The sequence below is a fragment of the Hakea prostrata genome, chromosome 9, assembly GCF_041222555.1.
Source record: "Hakea prostrata isolate BN-2017 chromosome 9, UWA_Hpros_2, whole genome shotgun sequence".
NCBI classification, from domain to species: domain Eukaryota; kingdom Viridiplantae; phylum Streptophyta; class Magnoliopsida; order Proteales; family Proteaceae; genus Hakea; species Hakea prostrata.
The window spans coordinates 30367085-30377961 of record NC_142608.1 but is presented as its reverse complement, the minus strand read 5'-3'; positions in this window follow the sequence as shown (position 1 = coordinate 30377961).

Here is a 10877-nt window from a genome sequence, read left to right as displayed (position 1 = left end):
TATCGGAGTGCCTCCGGACAGAGATGTCGAATTCTCTATTGATCTCGTCCCCGGGTGCCGCTCCCGTATCTAAAGCTCCGTATAGGATGGCTCCTACCGAGTTGAAAGAGTTGCAAAATCAGTTGAATGAGCTCATTGATAGAGGTTTCGTACAGCCTAGTGTGTCACCTTGGGGAGCTCCGGTCTTGTTCGTCAAGAAGAAAGACGGTAGTATGCGCTTGTGCATCGACTACCGTGAGTTGAATAAGTTGACTATCAAGAATAGATATCCGCTGCCCGAATCGATGATCTCTTCGATCGGTTGAAGGGTGCAGTTGTGTTCTCAAAGATTGACTTAAGGTCCGGATATCACCAATTGAAAGTGAAGTCTAGTGATATCTTCAAGACAGCTTTCCGAACGCGGTATGGTCACTACGAGTTTAGAGTCATGCCTTTCGGATTGACCAATGCTCCTGCGGTGTTCATGGACCTCATGAACCGAGTATTTCATGATGTGCTTGATAAGTTTGTGATTGTTTTCATTGATGACATCTTGATCTATTCGAAGAGCGAAGAAGAGCATGCGAGTCATCTAAGTTTCACTTTGCAAAGGTTGCGAGAAAAGAAGTTGTTTGCTAAGTTTAGCAAGTGTGATTTCCGGCTTAAGAGAGTAGTTTTCCTTGGTCATGTAGTTTCAGCCGAAGGTATTCGTGTCGATCCCGAAAAGGTCCAAGTCGTGGCTGATTGGGAGAGACCGAAGTCGGGAACGGAAATAAGAAGTTTTCTTGGATTGGCGGGTTACTACCGAAGGTTTATTGAGAACTTTTCTCGGTTGGCTGCTCCTATGACTAAGTTGACCAGGAAAGAAGAGAAGTTTGTTTGGTCCGACGCCTGTGAGAAGAATTTCCAAGAGTTGAAAGATAGATTGACAAGTGCCCCGGTTTTGACTATACCCGATAGTTCCGGTGGTATGACAAGTTTATACCGATGCGTCAAAGATTGGTTTGGGTTGTGTACTGATGCAACATGGCAAGGTCGTAGCCTATGCTTCTCGGCAATTGAAGGATTATGAGCGGAATTACCCCACTCACGATCTAGAACTTGCCGCCGTTGTCTTTGCTTTGAAGATTTGGAGACATTATCTTTACGGTGAGAAGATTGCCATTTTCACGGATCATAAGAGTTTGAAATACTTCTTTACCCAAAAGGAGTTGAACATGAGACAAAGGAGATGGTTGGAACTCGTCTCCGATTATGATTGTGATATTCAAGATCATCCTGGGAAAGCAAATGTTGTTGCTGATGCTCTTAGTAGGAAGAACCAGAAGAAGACTTTGGATTTGAATGCTTTGAGTTTACCATTGTGGTCTTCTATTGAGAGTTTTGATTTGGAAATCGTTCTGAGAATTCTGATTTTATTCTTTCGCCATGACGGCAAGATCTGGTCTTAGAGATAAGATTGTTGCTCTGCAGAGTTCTGATCAAGAGTTTTTGACCAAAGTTGAGAAGATTTCTTCGAATCCCGAGTCGGACCCCGACTTTGGTATATCCATGGATGGTGCTTTGTTGTTTAGAGGAAGACTGTGTGTGCTCGCAAACGATGAAGTTAAGAAAGAAATATTGAAGGAAGCACACCAGTCGGCTTTCTATCAGACACCCGGAAGCACCAAGATGTACAAGGACTTGAAGGAACATTTTTGGTGGATTGGTCTAAAGGCGGATGTTGACGATTTTGTTGCCAAGTGTGAGACTTGCCAACGTGTGAAAGCCGTTCGACAACCTCCATCCGGATTACTTCAACCCCTTCCTATTCCTAGTTGGAAGTGGGAAGATATTTCCATGGACTTTGTGACTAGCTTGCCTCGGACAAGTAAAGGCAATGACACCGTGTGGGTGATTGTTGATGGGTTGACCAAATCAGCCCATTTCATTCCTATGAAGATCACTCATACTCGGATAAGCTAGCCAGGGCTTTATGTGGATAATGTGGTTCGTCCGCATGGTGTGCCATTAAGTATTGTCTCGGATCGTGATCCTAGGTTCACCTCAAGGTTTTGGAATAGTTTGCGAGAAGGCCTTGGGAACCCAGTTGAACTTGAGTACAGCTCATCATCCACAGTCCGATGGACAACCGAGCGGACAATTCGGACATTGGAAGACATGCTCAGATCTTGTGTGGTGGATATGGGTGGTAATTGGGATGAACACCTAGCTTTGGTTGAGTTTGCCTATAACAACAGCTTATCAAGCAACAATAGGCATGGCTCCATTCAAGGCTTTGTATGGTAGTACTTGTAGGACACCTTTGTACTGGATCGAGACAGGTGAAAGAAAAGTCTTAGGTCCCGTGATGATTGAAGCTACAAGTGCTATGGTAGATATGATAAGAGAAAGGATTAAGTCCGCCTGATCGAGACAGAAATCTTATGCTGATAAGAGAAGGACCGATTTGGAATTTCAAGTTGGAGAGAAAGTCTTTCCGAAGGTCTCACCAATGAAGGGTGTGATGAGATTCAATGTTAAGGGAAAGCTTAGCCCTCGTTACATTGGACCTTTCGAGATTTTGGAAAAGGTTGGACCCGTTGCGTATCGATTAGCATTACCTCCGCCTCTTGCTGGTGTGCACAATGTGTTCCATATTTCGATGCTCCGAAAATACATAGAGAATCCGAACACATTTTGCAGCAAGCACCTGAAGGACTTAGTGCTGATTTGACCTATGATGAAGAACCGGCCGAAATCCTGGATAGGAAGGACAAGCAGCTGCGGAATCGCGCCATTCCTTTGGTGAAGATTCGGTGGAAGAACCATACCCTCAAGAAGCTTCTTGGGAGAAGGAAGAAGACATGAAGGAGAAGTTTCCTTACCTCTTTGGAAGCACAGTACGCTTTCAATTTCGGGGACGAAATTTCTTTAAGGGGGGAGAATGTGAAACCCAGCCCTAACCTTGACCCGGAAACCTTGTTATTTGTAGGTCCGATGACCCGAAGTAAAGTAAGAAGTCAGCTTTGGGCCATCCCAGTAGAGGACTTGGTGTCTGGCTTTGAATCCATGAAGGTTGATGATGAGGTGCTATTTATGGAAACAGAATCCTGATGAAGATCTAATTAGTTGATGGACTTGGAGTGATCTCTATCTTGGTTTGAAGGCATTTCTACCTACTAGGTAAGTCACTTGACTTGTGTGCAAAACCCCTTTAGGTTTGGATTTGATCCGGGCCTTCAATTCCCTGTTTTGGCCTTGCTTTGTCGCATTGGTCGACCGATTGGTCGATCGGGCCAGCGACCAATCCACTCGACCAATGGGTGCTGTCTTTGGCAATTAGGTTGATTCTTGCTCTATTTAAGCCTAACCTCGAGTCCACTTCGTATTTGCTGCCTCCAAACCCTCTCGAACGAACCAAAGACCTCTGCAAGTCATCTCTCTTGCATCCTTGGAGTTTTCTTGGCGGATCTTCGTCGGAACTCTTCTTTTTGCATCAAAAGGTATGTCTACTCTCTCTTCTTCTCCTACATCTTTGTTTTTCTTTCCTTTTTGAGTTGAGACAGTAGAAGAGATGCTGCATCCTCTGTTGCAAACATCTCTGAACATGTTCTCATGATCATCCTAAGGATTAAAGGCTAGAACAATGATCTTAACCATGATCATTGCAAGCTTTTGAAGGATTCATGATCAAACCATGATTTAATCTCTGTTAATCTTCTAATCTGAATTCTGATCTCTTTGGATCTTCTTTCATTGATCATGTTAGTGGTTAATGGTTGTGTTTTCTTTCCATGATCCATAATCCATAGAATTCTAGTTGTTCTCTTCTACCTTACTATGTGTTCTTCATGATGCATGATAGTACATATATGGTAGGTTTTATTTCCTTATTTAGATTTATGCTTCTAAGCCTTATACCATGAAGACCTATGCATGTTTTCATGTTTTCATTACCGAAAGCAATGATCCATCTTCCTATTGTTCTTGTCCTTGTTTTCTATTTCAAACTTCATCAAGATCCATGTTTGATTTATTTATGGTAACTTTTTGTTTCCTAATTTGGGTCTTGATACCTTGATTTGATTAGTGTTTTGAGGTCCCCTATATGCTAGAATACTACTGATGTAGTCTACCCCTTGATTAGTATCCTCTTGAACCATCAAATTCGGATTTCATATCTCAAAACTCTGATTTTCTAAGCTACTGTCTGCATTGGTCGACTGATTGGTCGACTGGACCACTCGACCAATCCACTCGACCAATGAGTACAGCAACTCCAGAATTGGTCTGTTTCGGATGCTTTGCTATATTTTCTGTTAGGGATCTTTCCTAATATGTGGTATATACTTGTTTAGGACCTTCTTCTCAAGTTTGCCAAGATCCTACTTGATTTCTTAGGATTCTTTGCGAGTTATAAAAGGTAAGGATGGTTATTTCCTTAATTACATAGATAGCATGAATCTAGTTTCTATATTTGAATATCATTAATATGTTTCCTAAATTAGATTCTTACAATGATATACTACTGTTGCATAACTTTGATTACAGTAGCATTACTTATTCATATTGAATTGATTCATGTATGATTTACTTACCAATGTTATACAAATGTTTGTAAATATTGATTTCTTTCCATATATGGAGTTACCATATATGTGATGATATGAATTGATGCATGTGTATGCTTACGTATGGTTTGGGAAGGAGAGGTGTCCTTTTGACATTTCTGTCCTTGGACTACTACGGGAATATTATGGGATGTTTCCGGAGATGCCCTCTGGACACCTTCCTAAACTGTTGGATGACATATCTAGGATTGTCTAGTAGTGTTTGGCTAGGATGTCCTGTTATGTCGGACCCTAATCGGAGGGGTATTGAGACCGAACGACCCGTGGTAGCAATGGGGATTCATGGGCGCTCAAGACCGGTAACCAACCCGTGAGAGGACAGGAATCACATTGTGGGGGCCATTTATTGGTAGGGTTGCATATGGTTAGACTTGGGCTCACGGGCGCTTAAGACCGGTAACCAACCCGTGAAAGGACGTGGAGAGCTTCCCGTTTACCATATGTGGATGATCAATAGGGTTGGTGAGTCCGTAGTCGGGGACTATGAGGACTCTAGTGTGAAGGATACCGGAAAGGATCGTCGGGGACGAGGAATGGAAGTATCCGGATCCGACTTGATGTAACCAAGTAGAAGACTTGCATTTGGCTAGGTATTACCCCGACATGCGCCAAGACTTATACCAAATGGTTGTGAGAGAGTGTGTTGACTTAACCCCCTAGCCATGGAATGTCCCGAGGGATGCCGGACCCATTACCAACTGATGATGAGTGATTGAGACTTTCCTACGAAGTACGGTGCTATGACTTAAAGCATGTCTGCCAATAGAGACCAGCATACATAGAGTTAGATTCATTCATTCATTGCTTGTCTCATATCATATTGCATTCATGATTGTTCTGGAATCCTGCCATTTATGTTATTATGGATTTTTAATCGCCTTTACCGAGTTTCTTTGAAACTCATTCCTTTATTGTACACTATTGTTAGACTATCCTGCAGTCTTGAGTACTATGACGGTCCCTATGAAGAAGCGCAAGGCGAAGAGGCATATCTCCAGGAAGGTGATTGCGGTTACCACAATTACTCTGAAGATTCCGCGGGTGGTTATGCTCCGTACAATGCTTAGTCCGACCATTGAGTGGAAGCGTCCTTGTGCTATTTATGAGATCTACACCTACAAGGATGTCGTCTACAAAGTGGAGAATAATTTAGTTACCCAATGTACTTGCTACTGGGATTAGCTTTTATCTAGTTTATTCTTTCAAGCTACTTTTCCGCTGGATGTAAAGTGGGATTTTTGCTTCACTTTACTTATCTGTTGACACTCTGATTATATATTTATTATTCCGTTTCGTTTACGATTCATTCTTTCTTTATTGAATCTATGATTTATCTTCCGCACTCTTGTTATGGTTGTTCATGATTATGTTATTGCTTATGTGGGAGGTTGATCACTCGATACCTGATCTTCGGGCTGTGGATCACACTCTCGGGTATGCCAGATAGGGTACCGGCTGGGAGGGCGTGACAAAGGTTGGTGATAACTCATACTCTTTCATTGATCTACTCTCTTATTGATTTCTTCTTATCTCTATGATTATGAAGAAGGTTTGGTATCATTAAAAAGACCTCTTCCTCAATCTCTGTAGTTGTGAGTGAATCTCCATTCACTTCAATGCTCCTATGATCTACACAACTTGATTTTAGGATGAGATCTTGTGAGATCTTCATGAATATGTGATCATACTAAGTTTTTTATTTCTAAAGCATGTTAGATTCATTACTATTCTTATTCTTCTAGAGTGAATTCTCATTCTCTCTAGCCTCTCCGTAGAATTCACGGATTGATTTCGGTAAAAACCTAGTTTTTGATTAATTTTGAATTCTACTCTTTTGATCATTGTTGATGTGTAATCTATGCTAGATAGTCTTAGACTACTAGTTTAAAGTTTCCCTCAAAATTTCGGAGTGTTTCGAATCCCAGAGGTTGAGTTTCGGAAACATTAAGGTTTATGTCCGTACAAGACACTGGGGTCGATCACCTGGGTCGATCAGCCTGAGCGACCCAGTTGAGCTGCCCACAATGTCAGTAGCTTCAAGTTTGGTCTGTTTTGATCCGTTTCACTTCCGATCTTCGAGGGTGTGTTCCTAATGCTTGAACTATGTTTGTTTAGGGTTTATTTGCTAACAGTGGACCTGTCCTCATTCTTTTCTTCGGAAATCTTCAAAGTTAATTAAGGTAAGGACGGTTGTTCCTAATAACCTAAAATGCATGTTTTGATTCGCATTGCATGATCATACTGTTGTTCTTATATTTTTCTTATAATTATATTGTTGTTGTATATATTGTAACTACAGTAAGACTTGCTCATGTAATTCAATTATTATTTTGATCATGTATGAATGGTTATTTCCCCATGTATTGATTCATCAGTTGTGTTGATGAATGATTGATTTGAAATGTGATTGCTTAAGTATAATTGGGGAATGAGGAATGGGGAATGTCCTTTTGACATTTCTATTTTTGGACATCAGTGGAAGTGGTATGGGACATTTCCTATGGTGCCTCTTGACTCTTTCCCTAATTATTGGTTGACATAACTAGGGCTTGTCTAGCAATGTTTGGCTAGGATTACCCTATTATATCAGACCCGATTCAGAAGGGAATTGGGACCAAGTAACCCATGGCAACAATGGGGATTTGTGGGTACTCAAGACCGGTAACCAACCCGTGAGAGGACTTGAATCACATTGTGGGGGCCATTCATTGGTAGGGTTGCAGTAGTAGACTTGGGCTCATGGGCGCTCAAGACTGATAACCAACCCGTGAGAGGACATGAGAGCTTCTCGTTTACTATTTTGGATGACCCCAATAGGGTTGATGAGTCTGTAGTCCGAGTTGGTTGTATCCATAGGATACACTAACTCTAGTGAGAAGGATACCGGAAAGGATCGCGAGAGGCGAGTAATGGAAGTATCTAACTCTTACTTGATATAACTAAGTAGAAGACTTGCATTGGGCTAAGTTTAATCATGACATACGCCAATACTCAGACCAATGCTGATGTGAGAGAGCAGTGACCTAAACCCTAACTATGGAATGTCTGGAGGGATGCAAGACTCAATTACCACTGGAGAACCCAAGATACCGAGATGGTTGAGGGAGAGTGATTTGAGACCTATCCAGAGGAGTATGGTGCTATGACTTAAAGCATGTCTGCCACTAGAGACCAGCATACATAGAGTTAGAATCATAGTTGCATGTCTGCTTCATATCATGTTGCATCTTTTATGTTTTTCTATCTTGCTATATTGTGTTATTGTGGAATAAACTGTCTTGCTGAGTTCTTTTGAACTCACTCCTTTTTGCAACAACTTTGTTAGATCTATCTACAGGTGTTGAAGACTACGACGGACAAGCATATGAGATTGCCCTTGATGACTCATACTACACCCAAGGTGCTAGCTACTGTGACTACGACTGTGAAGACTACCAAGGTGACGGAGGAGTGTATCAGGATTATCGTACTCATGTGCTAGTACAACGATACTTGGATATAGAGACCTTAACTTTTAGAAGTATTCTTTTTATGTTTTAAGAGACATTAGTTTAGATTTAGTTTACTTCTTTTCTTTCCATTTTTGGAATCAGTTATAATCTTCTTTTTAGTTTTGATCTACTTTTCCGCTGCTACTGTAGAGTGATAGTCAGCTACACTCTACATTGATTTATTCTATTGGTATCATTTTCTGCACTTTGATTATATTGTAAACTCTCTTGAATCTTATCTTGATTATTCTTTTATAATAGTTAGACATTGATTTTGTCTTGTTCTTGATTATATTATTGTAAATGTGAGAGGTTGATTTCCTCGAACTGATCTTTGGGGTTGTGGATTGCACACTCAAGTATGCCAGATAGGGTACCGGCTGGGTGGATGTGACAGTTAAGAGTTCGTAGTTCGAGTTGGTTGGAACTAAAGGATACGATGACTTTAGGGAGGTTGGTGCCAGAATGGACTGCCTAGGCACAGAAGGGAGGCTATCATACCGAAACGGACTGTCTAGTGCATGGAAGGGAGGTATCCAACTCTGAGTTTATGTGACTCAATAGAAGACTATGCATTGGACTAGGTATAACCCTAACATGCGCCAATACTCATACCAATGTTGGAGTGAGAGAGTGGTGACCTAAACCCTAACCATGGAATGTCTGAGATGGATGCGCTGACTCAATTACCGCAAAGAAACCAAGATACTGAGATGGTTGAGGGAAGAGTGACTGAGACTACCCAAAGGAGTATGGTGTTCTATCCTAATGCATGTCTACCACTAGAGACCAGCATATATAAAGTAGAAGCATTGCATCATCTGCATCGTACTTGTTTTGAACTCTTTGTAGTTGTTTATTATAATTGAACTACTTGTTGAGTTCTATTGAGCTCACCCTTCAGGGGATAAGTTTTTTTAGATTCTGTTGTAGGTATAGTTATTGCGAGAGCCAGGACTACGAGGCCACGGCGAGTGACTCATATTTCATGCAAGATCTTGGCTATTACGAACATAACGGTGAAGATTTCTAGTGTGATGATGGTGCGTACCAAGATTTGTCTTATTTTGGAACATGAGCGCTCGTATTTGGATACAGAAGTTTTCGAGTTTAGACATACTTTATTGAGTTTACGGAGTTGTATAATTAGACTTAGTCTTCCCTTTTTATCCAGTTGTAATACTTTAGAGATTTGATCTACCTTCTGCATTGGTCTATAGAGTTATTTTCCGCTATACTCTATAGTTACTTTCTTTGATTGGTATTGTTTTATTCCGCACTCTGACTAATTTGAGATTTACTTTGAGATTTTTCTTTGACTTATTTCTTAATATAATTACACAATGATTTTTCTTTGCTCTTGATTATATTATTGTGCAATGTGTGTATATAATCGCCCTAAACTTGACCATGGGACTGTGGGTCACATATTTGGGTATTGCAGTTAGGGTACTAGCTGGGTGGATGTGACATGGTCGGATTGATATACCTGCTAGAATAGCTTCAAAACCTTCTAGTACAATCTCAAGCCAAATTCAATGATGAAAAATAACAAGGGAAAACTTAGAGAAGCTAGGTCCACACTCTGTTGATTACATTTTCTACTCAAAGCATCTGCAACCACATTGGTTTTCCCTGGATGATATTGAATATCACAGTCATAATCCTTCACCAATTCCAACCATCTAAGCTGTCTCAAATTCAGTTCCTTCTAGATGAAGAAATACTTGAGACTCTTATGATCGATGTATATAGCTATCTTTTCACCATACAGATAGTGATGCCAGATCTTCAAAGCAAAAACCACAGCTGCTAGTTCCAACTCATGAGTCGGTAGTTATGCTCATAGTTCTTCACAGACTTCACTCCAAACAAACTTAACTCCCTTTCTATTAAGCTTCGTCATAGGAGCCAATAGTCTAGAAAAATTCTAAGTGAAGTGCCTATAGTATCCAGCCATACCCAAAAACTTCTGATTTCAATGGTTGTGTTAAGTCTGTCCCAATCTGCCATAGCCTTCACCTTAGCAATATCAACTTTAATTCTTTCAGCTGATACAATATGACCTAGGAAAACAAACTTGGGTAACCAAGACGTCCATAATTCACAATTTGAAAATAAGTAATAATAGCCCATTCTGTCCTTCATCACTCGTTAATAGTGATGTTAAATAACTAAAACAACTAAAAACCCAAAGTAATTATAATGGGTTATAAACATGGTACACTGTGTCGGCGATATATCGCCATGTTGCTGGGGGGCGACACGACACCCCCCCAAGCACCGACTTTACAATATATCGGTGATATATCGCCATGTGTCGGCGATATATCGCCGATTTTTCGGCGATATATCGCTACATTCGCATATATAATAGTATTTCATTCATTTTTCGCCGATTTTTCGTTCGATTTTTGCCAAAGTGACATAGGACCCCCACATCCCCCCGGGCGGCCTCCCTGGACCCCCGCCCGCTCACTGGGGAGCGGGACCCTGTGTCCGTCGACAACAATATGTGAAGCATGAGCCATACTCAACATAATTGTATAATGAATTGTAAACTTTAGTACATCTATTTACTAGTTGTGTATTTGTGTTCTATTTACATTTACATTAGTTAATATGAATTTTCCAAACTTCCAGTTTTGCCCGCATATAGCCGGACATGTACTAATTAGAAACTTTAGATCAGGTGATGGTTTATGTCAAAATAACACTCCCAATGTGTTTATTGGCCTCAAATTAGGCTACACGTCAAATTTCAGGTCAAAATGACCTGAAATACCCTTCGAAA